This window comes from Buceros rhinoceros, unplaced genomic scaffold (genome assembly GCF_000710305.1).
Source record: "Buceros rhinoceros silvestris isolate BGI_N320 unplaced genomic scaffold, ASM71030v1 scaffold11351, whole genome shotgun sequence".
Classification (NCBI taxonomy): Eukaryota; Metazoa; Chordata; class Aves; order Bucerotiformes; family Bucerotidae; genus Buceros; species Buceros rhinoceros.
The window spans coordinates 205767-222390 of NW_010396102.1; positions in this window are offsets into that span (position 1 = coordinate 205767).

Consider the following 16624-nt stretch of genomic DNA (forward strand, 5'->3'; position numbering starts at 1 on the left):
CCCCGTACTCACCAGCACCCAGCCCAGTGGCTCAAGCTAGTGCTGTGTCTGGAGCTTTGGCTTGGGCTATTTCCCGTGAAATCCTCAAGTAGCAAAAAGGAAATTTTTTTTTGTTTGTTTGTTAAGACCCAAAACTCCCTTTGGGAGATGAGAATCCTTCTGTGCCTCCAGCCCCTGCCATCATCAGTCCCCTGTGGTCAGACACGCTGTGACAGTCACTGCTGAGCCACGCACCAGCCCGGATCCCAGCTCGCCGCGAGGCTCAGTGCACGCCAAGGGCTGTTTCAGGAACATGGGCCAGCACACGTTCATCTTCATTACTCTGCAACAGTTTTGTATATAAACTAGTTTTTCTTTGCTTTTGTTCTCCCCTCCCACCTCTGAAATCGGTGCTAGTAGCACCAGAATAAACAAGCGAGCTGTGTTGGGAGTGTCTCTGCCAGCTCTGGTAATGCCGGGGACCACGGCGCGGGCTGCAAGTCGCAGGCGTTGCTGCAATATAAATAAACTAGTTTTTCTTTGCTTTTGTTCTCCCCTCCCACCTCTGAAATCGGTGCTAGTAGCACCAGAATAAACAAGCGAGCTGTGTTGGGAGTGTCTCTGCCAGCTCTGGTAATGCCGGGGACCACGGCGCGGGCTGCAAGTCGCAGGCGTTGCTGCAATATAAATACTTCAGAATTAGCTTGCAGTGCAGATTTTATTTAAAAAAAAAGATTTCAGCTCTGAAACTATTTGACTAATTTTTCTGGCAGGGAGGAAGCACGCAAGGAATTCAAAAGGAAGAATTGCCTTTGGTACTGAGGCGAGCGTTTAAGCAGGGCACAGCGGATGCTCGCAGCAGGAGTGGCAGTGGGTGTTGAAGATGCTGGTGTCCCTGGCTGGCTGGTGGCAGGTTCCTGCTCCCTGAGCTGAGCTGGGGATGCCAGTCAGCTCTAAGCAGTCTGATGGGGATGAAGATGCTCTAGCTGAGTCAGCACTGCAGCTGGTGAGCAGTGTTTGTGGAACCGCCCGAGGGACTAGGCTGGGGAGATGGGAACACGCAGCTGGAGGCGAAACCACCATTGACCACGACAGCTACCTCAGCAAAAGCCTGGTCCAGTGTGCAAGGCTGCATTGCTTGGGGTGAGGGACCAGGCTCCCCTGAGAAAGCTCTTGGAGCTGGTCTTGCTGTAGTGATACTGGTTTTGCCTGGACTTGAGGCTATTTTCCAGCTACTTCTCCAAGCAGGCAGCACGGACTGGCTGAAGTTGTTTGGAGCTACTTGGCTGCGCTGTGGTCTTTGAGCAACATCCATTTGTGAAAGAGGTCTTGAAGAAGTTGTTCTCTGCATTGAGCTCCCCCTCGCGCCCTGTGGGGAAGACCGGTGCTTTCCAGTAGGTCTGTGAGCTCCCCCAGCACTGCCTTGCCGTAGTGGTGGCCCTCCTCATCACTAAATGCCACCACAAGCTTGTGGGCCTTCCAGTGGGTAATGGAGAATGTTGACTGGAATACCAAGCCTTGGAGCTGTTTGTGATCCAGCCCAGCCTTTGGGCTGCTGAGGGGCAGCCTGGTTTTCTGGCTGCAGCCATCTCCACCTCTTGTGCCCAGGGAGGCTGTCCCTAAGATCTGTTGTTTTGCTAGATTGCTGGGGCAGCCGATTCTTGGTGGTTTGGGAAGAAAACTGCTCGTCCCTTCTCCCTGGTGACCCAGCACCTTATTGTGCCCTCCAGGTGAGTCCTCCCAAAGACTTCAGCTTCTTTTATTCCCTTCTCTAGGACCTTCTGGGAGACTCTGGTCTCTGCTGGGAGTTCAGCTCCTGTCGCTGGCAGTGCACCTCCAGCCGAGTACTCCTTAGCTGTGCCTCTCCCCTTTGTGAAGGATAAAGAAGTGGTTTTTCACTCGATCCTGCAAGGAGAGAAGACTTGCTGAGGGCAGCTGCCTGGCCTTTGTCTCTAGCAGGACCATCGCTCACCCTAAATCATCACTTTGGGCTTTGAGAAAACATCACATGTACTTTTTCTTTCTGTGGAGGACAACTTAGGAGGTTTTCTTGAAGCTTTGTAGACTTCTGATGTACCTTAGTAGCTGCTCTCTCCTTTCTGCCATGGGCAGCAGACCACCTTACTGCATTTTTGTTTCCTCCTCAAGGGTTGTCTGCAAGAGTGAGGTTTCCTTGTGGCCTGGCTGTCCTTGCCATCCCCACACGTGTCTCATCCTCTCTTCCTCTTGCGTGGTTTGAGCCTTGGCAGCTGTGAGGCCTCCAGGCCACCTGCAAAGGCTTCGCGTGAGCTGGCTTGGAGCGCACGCCGAGGACCCCAGATGGGCCACGGGCAGGAAAGTGATAGAGGCATCGCATTAGGTACCTCTTACGTGGTGAGTCCTGGGCAAATAGTTAAATAAGAGAAGACTAAGGGAAATAAGCTCACTCTCTGTTACTATTTTTATTTCCCTTTTACTGTGTGGTCTGCTCATTTTGAAATTACAGTGTTTTCTTTCCCTTTTTACCCTGATTCAGGGGAAAGGTTTGAGGTCCCCCCTCCTCCTTGCTCCTTTGGATTGGCTCAGCTCATCACTGGGAAAATTGAGGAGGTTTCTTAGGAATACTGTGTTCCCTCCTCATTTCCTGCCAGTTGGCATCTTCGCCACATCTCCGCTGCTGCATACTTTGGGGATGCAGTGAGATTTCTCCTGCTCTTTGAGGTTTGCTGCTATTTGCTTAAATTTCAGCGAGCTCCTCTGTGCAAACACACACACGGATTTAATTGTGAGAAGCTAACGCTGAGATGAACTGTCTCTGGTTCTGTTTTCTTGGTGTACTCTGTGTTTGCTTGGGAAGGCACGGCCTCTGCCTTGGGTTTGTCACGGTCCGCTCGGGTAAGATTAGACGTGTTTTGTCTCTGGATTGTAGCAAACAAAATTATTTCAATTTTTATTTGCATTCTGCAAATTGAGCCTGATGGAGCGCTCTGGTGGGGCATTTTGATTCTCGTCGTCCCCCGCTTTGATTTCCGGATCCAGCTGGTTTGAGTTGTTTTGTTCCTGGTGGCTGGGCTCCCAGATGCGCTCAGTAGCGTGGGAGCAGCTGGGTCCAGAACCGCTCACGGCTGTGTGGTGCTTGTCTGGAGCACCGCAAGGAGAGGTGCCTGGTGGCCTCTTTCTCCTGAGCCCCAAAAATGACCATGGTGCAAATGTCACGTTTGCTGAAATACTTCCAGTCCTCTCGGGTGGTCTTGGAGCTTGTGACATCCCTTATGGTGGCAGCCAGAAAAGGCTGAGGAGGGATCCCAGCGGTGGTAGCCCATTCCTGGGATAGGCATCTGCCAAATATGCTGCTTGAGGGCTTTCCAGCTCATTTCTCATAACCCCTTTTTGGGCTGCATTGATGTGGGCTGGGTTTGACCAGGCTGTTAGCGCCGTATGCCATTACCAGTCCCCAGAGCCTGGAAAAACACCAAATTCTTTCTCTGGTGAGCCACCTCACAAAGGGGTCCTACCTTGAGCCCAGGACTTGCCCTGCACTGATACAGAGCAAGTCACTTTAATGCTCCTGTGCTTGTTTCCTGAAATTAATTTGAGGACACCTCTGGTAGAGGCACAGGGCGGGCTCTGGGAGACACTAGAAACAAATGCCACCCAGCAGTTGTCTTCAAAGACCTTCGTCATCCTATTCCAGCCTCTCCACCCATCCATCCAGCTGTAATCAGGAAAAGGTGGAGGGAAGGAAGAAACCCATTTTCTTAAGGAAGTTCACTGTCAGACCCAGAGCGTATTCGAGCGCGGATCCAGCTCTGGAAGAAGCCGTTCTGTGGGGTGAGCCCTCAGGAAGCCTTGAGGATTAGTTTAGGTTTTGACTTTGCATTTGAGCTCGGGTTCAGCTTATGTTCCTTGCCTGGAAAATACTGATTAGATGATTCATCACCACTTCACAAGGGTTGTGAGGACTAGCAAAGTGGTACCTGAGTGCAAAGAGGTCGTAAGGACACTTTGTATTTGGAGAGGAAATGAGCAGATTTCCTTTCTGCAGCCTCGCTGTGGTACACGGCTACTCAGGTTTTCCCCGGTAACTAGTGATCCACGTTCAGTGTGTCCAACTGATGGAGAGCAGGAGGTGGGATGACATCATCCCGCCCTGCCTTCCCACGGCGGAAATTTAATCCGACTTTACAGAAGGAAACCTTTCCTTTTTTCTTGTTCCGTTTGCGCAGAACCCTCGTGCTTTCTCCGGCTGGGTGAAGTGTGAAAACAGATTGGAGCGTGATCAAAGGAGCACGTCTCTGTCACTCAGTCTTCTCCAGCTTTTTTTGCCTCTCGATTCAGCTGCATCCTTTCCAAATTGCATCCTTTTTCCTCTCGATCTTTGATTAGAAACAGCACCTTTTCCAAATTATGTTTATCATCTTTTTAATGATGCTGAATGCATCCTCTGAGCGTAAAAAAAAAAAATCCATGTGAAGATCATCCTCAGTGAGACCTTGGTTCTTGTGAGCTGGATGGTCTGTGATGGTGGCTCATGATTGGATGATGGCCTCAAATAGCTGAAAACCAAAGTTCTTTTCCTTAGGAAGTTCCTATATTTCATGAAAAAAGGCCCTGTATGGGGTGAGCAACACCACTGAACTTCCTTGAGGAAGCTGATGCGGAGTGGTGTCCATCCAGACTGCTACTGAAAAAGGGGCAATTTTAAATTTTGATAATGTCAGAAACTTAAATCCTGAATTTTGACTGTAGAGTAATTAATAATTATGCAAAGACAGGATGCAACAAAACACTTGTAGCTGCTGTGAAATTCCTCCAGTGAACTTTTAATTAACATGGACAGGTTTCCACATGAGAAAGAAGACCTCACAAACCATACCTCATGGCTTTTCAGTGGAAATCGCCTCTGTTTCAAAGCTCTTGGTTGTTTCTCCTAAGGGTGTCCATAAACCTTTCCAGTGAAATATTATCAAGTCTGAAACACGGTCTAGAAAAACTTCTTCCTGCTATTGGACCTTTATTTCTTCAGCCCTCTCTTCATCTGGTCTATGACCTGGACATTATCACCCATGTGGGTGGTTTCTAATGCTTCACCTTCCCATCACCAATGAATGAGTAATTCAAGTTTTCGTTGAGCTGACTAAATTTGGAAGCAGGCTCATGTTTTGTCTTCTTTGGCCAGTTCCCCACCAAGAGTGGATTCGATCACGGATGGAGGGATCTGGTTTCTTTACATAGCGCCTTGAAAACTCGCCAGCGTAAGCACCTCACAGTTTGGGTCAATGGTATTTATGGGCTCCATAAGAATATCTTTTTCTTGCAGACTCTGCTGAGATCTCTTTTTCTACTCTGAAGTCAACTGCCTGAACAGCAGCAAGGTTATAAAATGTCTGCTACTCTAACCCCATGGCAGACCTCCACGGCTTGTAACCGGACCTTTTCATACAATAACTCAAACGTAGAAGCCTTGTGGTCATGGTGGTTTTTGCCCATAGGATACATGAACTTTATTTGAAGGTAAAGAGATCACTCGTGGTAATTTGTGCCGTACGTTCCTGTGCTTTTGCTTAATCCTTTGCACAGGCAGGGCTCTGTCTTTTCTCAAGACCTCTTGTAAGGCTCGATGCTGCTGCAACTTCTTTGGTTACAACCATGTGTGGCTCGAAGACGAATTCAAAGGGAGCGCTGGGGCAGCCCTTCAGAAAATACAAATCTATCGAGCAGATCCATGAAACCTCTCGGACACCCGTCGGGTAAGAGCCTGGTGCTCTCGGTGCAGTGATGGTTACTTCCACGTCCTCGTAAAGCTGAAATCTAAAAGTTTACATGTAAGTTGCTTTACATTGATGCTTATACCATGCTACGCATGCAAACACCCCATCTCCAAAGCGCTTTCAGATGGCAGTTCATGCTTTTTGCGACGTGGCCCCATTGGTTTTGTGTGTCTGTGGGTGTGCGCACACAAAAATAGAGCTGGAGCAGCGTGCCAGGGGTCTGGGGTTTCTCAAACCCTGCAGCCCGTCGGGGAATGAGAGGCTGGGGATGACTTGGGCTGGAGCCGGCATCGGCATTATGAATGTCCCGAGCCCAGGGAGTGCCTGTGTCCCAAATCTGCGCGGTGCAGGGAGCCTCTTTGTGTTTCCAGACTGGATAACGCTCCCCAGAAAACCTCTTTCTTTGAGTATTTTCTAATTTCCTGCATTCCCAGAGAGGGGTAGAAGTTTACAAGCTCAAAAGTAAGATGGGTTTTCTAACCTCCAAAAAATGTCTCTCTGTCTTCAGTTGAAACGCTGCCGATGAGGATTTTCAGGGCGTGGGCCACTTATTTCTCTGAACTGCCTGCTCATCCTAACACGCTGTGTCCAAGTAATGTGTAGCTTTAGGCAATAAAAAATGAAAAGGATCTTGCGAAGAACCGGGCAGGGAGATGCATTGCTGCTCTCTCCTTCCAGCTAACGTGTTTGTCCTGAGTTTCTGAGTATTTCTAGAGCAAAACAACACGGCAGATGTTGTGACTAGTTCAGCATCTGAACCAACACTTTTTTTGATCTACGTATTTTAATAAAGCTGCTCCTGGTTCAATGGCATCTCACAAGCCTGATTTATGGGCACAGAAATGTGGGTTTTTTCCAAGTTGCCCAAAATCACGGACACAAATAACATGAGAGAAGCTGCGATAGGGCCCAGCTTGGTTTCAGCTGCAGGATGGAGCATGATGGACCCAACCCCGTGGCTCGGTGCCTAAGGGTAGCTTGAAGTCTCTCGGCTTCCTCCTGTTCTGGACAGACTCCCTACAAATAGAATTTGTGGGCAGATTGTTTGGGAGAACAGGAAGAATTAGGAAGAAAAGTGAATCCATCCTTCGTGCTCAAGCTCTGTTTAATCGTGGTAAGTGAAACCTGCTCCACCAATTCTTCCTTTTTGTATCTGTAGGGAACTGTTGCCAGCACAACACGAACTTCTGAACGCAGCTGTGTGAGCATTTATTAACAAAAATATTCAGGCTACCAAACACTGAGGCACGTGGTTATCAATCGGTGTGCAATGTACGTCATTCCCAAGGCATCCCTTTTCAGGATGCTTTCAGATTTGCTTTGGATGAGGGTTTTTTTCTCTGGAATTAGTTGGAAAATATGTTTTCACAGGCACCAGTCATCTTCTTTGTGCACAAGGGCCTTTTTCTAAGGGTAATTCAGTATTTTTTTGAAAATGATGTAGTACTTTGAATGGAGAATGAATGGTATGTAGGTGGGGGAATAAAGTGCCTGGGCTTTCATTTCTCTCTATATTTGTCTTTGCTTCCAACGGAAAATGAAGCGTAGGTTTATAACGTCTCCGCAGTGGTCCTCGGCTGCCGGTGCAAAGGCTGCTGTTAATATTGGGAGAGCACAAAGAGATGAACCTGCCAGGACTGGGCTGTGCTCCCACAGTAAATTTTGCAGCGAAGGATCTTACGATCACCGTCACTCCTCAGGGACGCAGGTGAGAACTGTCCATCGGGCAAGTTGTGAACAGAGTCCTGGGGCAATAGTGCTGTACAAATTGCTGTCTTAGGCTGGGTTTGAGGCGATACCTGAAAGGAGAGTGCTCCTCCTCTGCAAGTCTTCTGTTTTTAGCACAGCTTTATGGTGTCCTGCAAAACTCAGATGTTCCCCTTTGATTCTGCCAAATTTCCAGCTGGTGTAAATGAACGTTTAAGTTCCTCTGAGCTCATTGTCAGACCAAACATCTGGCCCTGTAATAATATATATTTGGACTAAATTCACTGTACTGTTAATGTCTTTAGTGCATTTAGGCTGAGGTGGACGCATCTGCTGGATGTCTTGCAGGATTTCAGCTACCTTTGTCAAAGTGAAAATGAAAAATCCCTGTAGTCAAGTTTCAAACTTTAACTCACACAAGGGACAAATAAGTTTTTGACCCGAGTGTTCGGTGTGTCTGAGAATTGCACTGAAACTCCTCATTTCCTGCTCCTTATTGCTCGGAGAACATTAAAGCCTTAGAGAACAAATTAAGCCTAATTTGAACTGGTAGGGGGAAAGGTCGATGATGATGTAGGTAAGTTCACAGCTTCTCTGTGAACAGACATTTCTGCTCCTGTGGAAATGAGGTGTTTCCTGGTGTCCTCTGGGCTGTCCTCATGCTTGAAGAGCTGAGCAGTGCTTTGGGCTTCCTTTGCCTTTGTGCATGTGCAGGAAGGGATGGAAGGGGAGATGGCATCAGGAGGAAAAATCCTCTTCTGATTACAGCCAGAAGGTGCGAACTGGACCTACCGACTCTATTTTCAGTCCCACTGTGTGGCCCTAGGCATGCCGCTCACCCTGCCCGTGCTGCTCTCCTTCCCACAAACGCAGGTGGTATCTCTTGGCTTTTGGGTGCAGAGAGCATCCCTGCTGCTGGGGGAGAGGGAGCCCCCAAGGTTCTTGCTAACAGGATGGGATGTGGGACATGCATGCAAGCAGGGACCGTCCCCAGGAACAAATACTGGTGTGTGAGGGAAAAAAAAAAGGAGAAAACTCCACCTGCCTCGTTTTAAGCAGCTCTGATTTAATGGTCTTTCTTCAGAACATCCTGCTCGGCAGCTGAGCCCTCTCCTGAGAGCGCCCTCCACACCCCCTCTCCTTCCTGCAAGGAGAACACTGTCTTTGCAGATGGCAATTGTTTGCTTTGTGGTTACTCATTTATGGAGCAATTTAGAGAAGGAGGAGGGGAAAAAAATCCCCAACCTTTCCTTTTTTAGGATTAGTGGGAGTAATTGCTCTGTCTGTTCATCTTGTGTGTTCACCAAAGGTGTCACAACCCCTGCAGGGCTGCAGTGAGCCATGAGCTGCCGTCACACAGGATCAGATGTTCAGGTGGAGGCCAGCATGGAACACAGGCTCTCCTTCCCTTGACCAGGAGACAGTTTGCAAGGTGGAAGTAGCAGACCTGGGTCAGGGAGCTGCAGTGGGTCCCAGTGCTCTCTTGGAGCCCCAAGCAGGAGAGATAGATGGCTGGAGCTGCTGGGGAGGGTAGATCATTGAATTGTTTTTGTTGGAAAAGGCATTTAAGATCAAGTCCAACTGTAACTTGGTGCAACCAAGTCCACCACTAAACCATGTTGCTAAGCATGTGGGATGCTCCTCTGAGCATCCAGGTGAGGGGAAGGGATCTGAGCATGCAAGGAGGAATGTGGAAGTAATGCCAGGTTATCGAGAGGAGGCTGAGCTCACCTTCTCACCATCTTCCTCAGCAAGGAAGAATTGCTCTCCCTGACCCTCCCTGTGCAGCTCCCCAGGGCTGGCAGTGTCCCCTCTTCTCCTGGTGGTACCAGGCCTGCTGCCTTGGAGGGTGATGTATTTGATTAGGCTTTTTAGGATGAGAAAGGGCAGGGTAACTCGGGGGGTGGTGTATAGGCTTTCAAACTCTAACCGGAGTATCCACTCCATGGTAAATGACTGGTATAGAGCATTTTATCAAAGCTCCTACTGGTGACTGTTTATTGACCCATCTTTGATTTGGCATTAGCATCTTGCAGCCTGGTGCTACTGTTGGAGAAATGTTGAGCATCCCAGAGGCTCAGTGCTGGAAGAGCTCAGAGGAGGAGCAGCAGGCTCCTGGGTTGCCTTTCCTTCTCTCTTCTCATCTCTCAGGACATCACTTTCGAGGGGCAGAAGGGGACGTGGACAGCAGCGCTCCATGCTGTGGTCTTCCTTTGCAGACTTTGGGAATGTACTGAGCAGGAAATGGCTTAACAGCCAGGGAACGTTTGTACGATGACATAATTAATGACTGCCCTACCAATTTTATAGATGCTAAAGTTCAGGACCATCTACACTATGCACTGGCGTGGGCTTGACTGAGGTGGGAAGTGGGGGAGTGGAGATCTTGTCAGCAACGTTGGGCTCTTTCTGAGGACCACACAGAAATGATGTATCTTCCGGCAGATGTAGCTGGAGGTCCTTACTCTGGCCAGTGGCTGCGGCCACTTCTCCGCAGCAAGGATGAGTGGGCAGGACAGAGCGATCCCAGGGGCTGGAGCTGGCGTCCGGATCACCCACCGCTTGCGTCAACTGGCTGCATAGCCGTTGTCTGATGGATAAGGGGGAACCGGGAACAGGCACACCGTAATAAATAGCGAATGTAGCCTAGACACTGCCTTGGGATCTACAGCTGAAAGCAAAGGTGCGTCACTGCCGACTTCCTGGGGAGGAATCTGGGAAAGATAACCAGGATAATCCTGTGGGATCCTATTGCCGGGAGGCAAATGCGAGGAAACGTGGAGGCACTTTAGGGTGAGGGTCTTCTCCAGCTTTGCTGCGGAAAACCAAGCCCTGCCACCCACGTGGCAGCTGGAAGCCGCCACAGTCGTGACCACAGCGTGGGGAGGAAGGCTGGAGCCAGCCGCGTGCTCTCGGGATGGCGCAGCGCAGGGTTTGCCTGGGGGCCACCTGGGCTGTGTCTCTGCCCTGCCCAGTGCTCTCCCTGTCCCATCCCACCTACTCCTCCCAAACGGGGTGGAGAGCTCACAGGGCTTGGACCTCTTGCTGTCAGCCGTCAGGACCTGTGAGCTTGTTGCCGAGGGGGATAGTGAGGGGGAGTTGGGATGGCTTTGGCAGTTTTCTGGCTGGGTTTTTCTGTTGTTGTTTTTTGGGGGGGGTTGTTTGTTTGTTTGTTTGGTCTTAATGGTTGTTCTCTGTTTCCAGCTGGAGCCTTGCCCAGAGGTGGGGGAGGGTGTGTTTGTGTTTTGGGGGAGCTGGGGAATCAAAGGACCTTTGTGCTTGTCGCCCTTGCTGTGAAATGCAAATGTGTGTGTGCTTTGCAAGCCTAGCTGAGGCTGCTTTTGTGAAAAACCCAACAAACCCCTTCTGATTAGCTGTTCACTCCTTTAGAAATGTGTATCTATTTGCTGCTGTAACCAGACATCCTCTGATGCGATGTATCGGGGTTTTTTTGGTCATACTGAACACTAACTGACTCCTGGAAGGGCTTTAAAACCCACCAAGACACTGAATTATCTGCTCTCGGAATTCCTTACAGCATTTTCCTCCTTAGTTTCTTCCTGTGTCCCACACCAAGTGTCTTCCCCTGGGCTGTGTCTTGCAGACCTTGGAGTCTTTGAGGGGGGAACCTGTGGGGTTCTGCATGTGCTTTACTGCCTGGTGCTCAAACAAGAGCAGGGTTTCCTCCTCTGATTCGTTATTGCTCCTGTCTTGGCTTTAAACCGTATTAGTAGGAAAATCTTAATAAAAACTGTAAGTCTGGTGAGATATTTTAGCCTAGGTTATGGGGCAGCCCAGGTGACCCTAAGGTGGTTGTAAGGGCAGAATTCATGCATTGATCATCTTTGTGAGACCCTGCCAAGTCGCTTGGCCTCCTTGTGCTCTGATGCTGCCTCAAAACTGGGGACAATCGTGGTCTTTGCTCAGAGGAACTGGAACTGGGCAACTGGGAGTTTCGAAAAACAAAGCAAACCAGCAGGGAATGGATTAGTGTGGGGGAGAGATGGATGCGGTTCAAGAAAGCCCAGCGTGTCCTGTTCCGAGTGGGACGCTGAGAGCAGATGCAGCAAAGATGCGACTCTGGTTAATCCCTTAGAGAGACACTCCCGTCTTCCCAGTTTCACAAGCCGTGTTTCCCAGCTGTCCCGACAAGAAGGGCCAGTGGAAGTGAAAAATGCCACATCTCATGCTAATGGATGTTGTGTCTGAAGACAGTGACTCCCAGTTGAGAGGTTTTAAAACAAGTTGTTGTTTTCCCACGGTTAATTTTTTTTTTTTTTTGGTCTCGTCGTTGCTGGTAGCTCAGAAGTAGTTTGCTGGATTAGCAGCAAGTCAGATAAAATCTGGACGGGTTGGAGTAAGTCTGAGGGATTCTGTCTCTCTGGGAGAAGGTCTGGCTTGGGTTAAGTTGCTATTTATATTTCTAATGCAAAGGTACTCGTGGTCCAACTAAAACCGTGAAAACTTTCACATTCTCTACATCCCAGTGAAAATAATTTGTGCAAAATAGGGCTGGTTTTGATGGTGGTTTCCTAAAATGGGAATTCTTTCACCATGAAATACCGCAGGAAGCTGTCGGTGTTTGCTTGGAGCATCCTGTCCTGCTTGTACTCCCAGACTCTGCTGGGAAACATGAAGTGGGAGCTGCTGACCTTCCAATGGCAGGTGATTTGCTGCCCACCTGGGTGGGGAGGAAACGGGAAGGGTCTTTAGAGGAATGATCATGGGACAAGCTCTTCTGAGGGAGGATCCCTACAAGCACCCACGGCTGGAAGTGGGTTGGAGCTGAATTTATCTTCTTTTGACTTTGCTTATTAATCAGAACTCCCCACCCCTCTCCCCTAGGACATGTTGTTCCATGGAAGGATGAGAAAAATATCTCCTTTCTGCTACGTCTGGTGTTTAAATGCCTGTTCTGCGTGGGGAGGAGGAGAGCTGAGACAGGTCTTCTCCATGTTTGGAAGGAAACTCGGAGACCCTCTGCTCAGGGCGATGCTGCGGTGCACTGTCCGCTCTTGGCGTCGTTAGTGACCGCATACCGCAGAGCATCCAAGGACTGCGCCTTTGCTTTGAGCCTCATGTTATAGCTGAGTTACAGCTATAAGTTGTAGCAGATGGTTTTATCTTTGGTGAATCACAGAGCACTATTGCAATGAACACAACAAATAACTTGTGCATGCGGAACGTCCCGAGGGTCCTGCTAAAGCCCTTAATCATTGCCTGGGCCTTGTTCTACCTCTGTGCTAATATGACTTGCTGGTTTGGATAGTTCCTGTTTTCCCTGGGTACAGCTCCTCGGGAAGGGTTGAGGCCGTGCGCTTTAACTCAAGCGTTTCTGACTTAAAATGAGAGAGTCGGGGTTTGGGAGCAAGTGTTCCTTCTGCTCCAAAAAGTTTCTCAGGAATCTGAAAGGGATTTTTCTCAGCAAATGTTTGTTTGTTCAGGGGTGAAATTAGGTGACCTATATTCCATCGAAGGGATGTATGATAGATGGGGCTTCTGCACAAGAAGGAATTTCACTCCTGATGAATAATAATCCAATCAAAAAGAAGGAAACCACATATAACTCTTGATCCCTTTCGGACTCTGACCCTTCCCAGAAGCGAGCGTGACTAAGAGCTTTGCTCCAGGGCAAGCTGAATATTTTGCTGAAGCGAAAATAAAATCCAGAAGCCCAGACTGATGCGTGTGACATGAGTCATCTGGGGACTTCTGTAACTCTGTCCTGCTCCGTGGGGTCAGACAGCAGATGCCCGCTGAGCTGTGCTGCACGGGGCGCAGCAGGGCATGGAAAGTCCTGCTCCAAAATAGCTGTGGGGTGACTCAGCCTTGCCCGGCTGGGGAGTATCGGGGGTATTACCAAGGTATTGGGCTAGAGTGCAGAGGACCAGTCGGTCTCTTTGTGATTCCAAGTGTTGGGGTTGAAGCTGGGATTTCTGCCTTGCATAGCCACAAGGCCTCCCACCTTTTCAGGAGATGCTGGTGGTGATGGTGGCCACTGGAATGGCCAAAGTGAATGGAGACAACAAGAGTATGATGGTTTTGCAGGGAATTGTCCGATGGGGTGCAATTGCCAAGTGAGGCCTGAACTCTCCCGGCTGTAATGTTAAGTGATGGTACAGGGCAGGGACGTGTGTCCCTGCTCGATGCAATGCTCAGCGAGCAGCAGTGGCTTTCAGTGAGGCAAAAGAGGCACCTCCAAGAGCTTTGGTCATTTTTCAGTGCTGCTTTTAGCCTGGGAAAGGATTTCACCCAAACAGAAGAAATCTGGATCTATTTAGAGCGTGACCCAACCAGAGTCAGTGCTTTGGAGGGTCTCAGGTCACTTCACACTTGCGGGTGGGAACAGCCCGAAAGGCCGAAGGAGGGAAAATGTCATATCGTTTCCACCAAAAACCAGGCGGAAGCTGATGCCTTGGTCTGCGTTAGGGTTGAGTCATTGAGGCTGGTTCCAAGAGAAATCGATTGGAACTGCAATCGATGCAAAACAAAACTGTTTGCAGGTACCAGGCAAAAGCCAAGAACTGGAGAATGAGCCAAGCTATGAGGAGACAGAATTTCTTCTGTGAGGGAACTTGCCTCCATCAGGGACTCAGGACAGTGACCTTGAGGGACGATCTGCAGTGACACAAGTGAAATGGTACCTAGTGAAGACCATTATCCATTTTATTTTTCAAGCAAAAGCAGAGTAGGATCCTTCCAACAACTCTGCTTGTGAAATGTGTCTCGGGGTAGATAAAAAGGGATACAAGAGTCGCACTGATTTCCTGCCCAAATCCCTGGTAAGACCTCTCTGTTTTTCCTTTTAATTAAAACGATGATTTTTATGGACAAACAAAAAACACTTGTGCCATATTTTTCTTTTATTGGAATCTTTTGTCATTTCAGAATTTGTTCTCGGTTCAGAGACTGAATTCCCAGTGGGAGGGAAGTAAATCTTTTAAAGCTCGTTCTCCAGCTGTCCCCTCCAATACCTCCTTCAGATATTAAGAGGCCCAATGCCTGAGCATAAATACTTGAATTTCTAAAATGCCATGAGGATCTGGGATGCCTCTGCCGGTGTAGTTGCTTGTATTAATAGTTGCAAGAGAAACATAAATTTGGTCTCTGCTGCACATACACAAATGCAAGGGTTCTCTCTACACCTTTTAAAATGTTTGTCTTTGCAATAAAAGCAGGATCGTTTGTAGGCAGTTATTTGAGTTTATTTAAAGCAGGGCTGTTCAATTCTAAGGTCATTTTATTGATGCCTCCTGGGTCATGTCACTTGGGCCCGTGGCTCGACAAGACACCGGCCAGGGCTGCTCGCAGCTGTCTTGGTGGCGCATGGATTTGCTCTCCAAGAAGGGAGAAGAACAGCAAGAAACGTGGAGGCGCGTGGGGCTTTGTGTGGGTGACGCACAGACACAGGGCACGTCTGGAGCAGAGTGGCTCTGCTCGGAGCGAGGGCACAGTGCCATCGCTGCGGGAAGCCCGAGGGCAGCTTCTGGGTGGAACAGGCTCTTCTTGGTGTGGTTCCCCAGGAGAGGGAAAAGGGAGAAAACCACTGGACATCGGGGAGAAATGTGTGTTATTGGGAAATTACTGGGAGAAAGAGAGAGGTGAAAGAACAAGATGCTTTTGGAAGCTGAAAAGGTGCTCCCTGGCTTGTTTGTGGTGTCTGCTCCTGGAGGAGGTTTGAGGACACTTCTAAATGACCAGAAATGGCCGTTTTGGCCCGTTTGTACCTAACTGGAGGACTGATTCAGTCAGGGATTTACTGGGAGGATGCAGTGAGGAAGGGAGGGGGTTGCAGGGGCTGCTCCCCACACCACCGCACTGTCCGATGGGGAGGAGACCGGACCATTGGGTTTTTGAACTTGTACTTCCTGCCCGCTTCAGGACAGACGTTGGGAAATGCCTTTCCAGGGCATGGCAGCCACAAACTCCTGCTGCTTTCTCACCCCCTGTTTGGGGAGGAGCACAGCGGTGCAGCTTTAAGCTGTCTTGGCTTTGCCTGTATGTTGAGCCAGGCTCCAATTAAAGGGAGCTTTGAAACTCAGTGTTGGGGACTTTGAGGCAGTTATTGACTAGTTATCATCCCTTAGGTGACATCAGCCACCTCGCCAAGGAGGGGGAGCAGAAAGCTCTGGGAGTTTTTGAACATTCATCTTGCAGATTTATGGAAAAGCTAATATTGGAAAGGAGCTTGTGTGTTCTTGCAGAAGCCTGTACTTGTGACCCTTGTGGAGTTCCCCCTGAACCGTGGATTTATTGCATTAATAGGATTTATTTCACAAAGAGATTCTGCACCCAGTGAGGAGCGTGGTGTTGCCAGTCGCTGGAAGCATCACATGCATCTGAACTGGAACACGCTGCAGAATGTTATCGTGACTAAACCGGCCACGTCTGTGCATAAATTCAGGCGGTTTGCTGAGAGATGATGTCGCGTGGAAGGCTGGCATGATGCGAAGTCTCCTGACTTGCAGTTGTAAACCACTCTTCACCTGCTTTTCCATATTGGCTCCATATGGTGGGAAGGAAAATCTATTGTTTGACATCTGCCTCGACACTTCAGGGGCGGAGCACGAAGTGTCTGGGCTTCCCTCCCAGGAAAGGTGACCTCGGAGGGGAGCATGTTTCACACGTTGTTTGCAGGGCGCTTTGGAGCACGACCACCGTGATGCTGCCAGCAGGGGTCTGAGATCCTGCCGCACATGAGCTGCTCTGGCTCCCCACGGCTCTCCCCCTCCTGCCCCGCTGCCATTTCTGCACGAGCTTTTTTTCCTAGGGAAAACTCATAAAACACGAACTCTTTCTTCCCTGTTACTCTGCTCCTCTCGCTCCCCTCTGGCTCTCTTCCCCAGAACACACGTTATTCTATTTCATCATAAATGCTTTATTTGCCTCCCTGAAGCCCTCCCTCTGTTTCCATGTAGTCTCTCACCCTTTCTGCACCTCCAGGCTCACTGAAGATGACAATCATCGCTGCTGCTTGGGTTTCCTCCTCACTGACTCCTTTTCTAGGCTCTACCTTGCTCAGCTACTCTTGCATGCTGTTGTAAACTCTTTGTATTTGGGGGTTTGTCCCTAGTCTCCAGGACTGTTTGCTGTGGCCATGCTTTTCTTCTGGCAGCTTCATCCTTCATCAGTGTCTGTGTCACTGTCCTCTGCCTCTTGTTGCTCCTCCAGCCTTTCTCAGGGCTGCT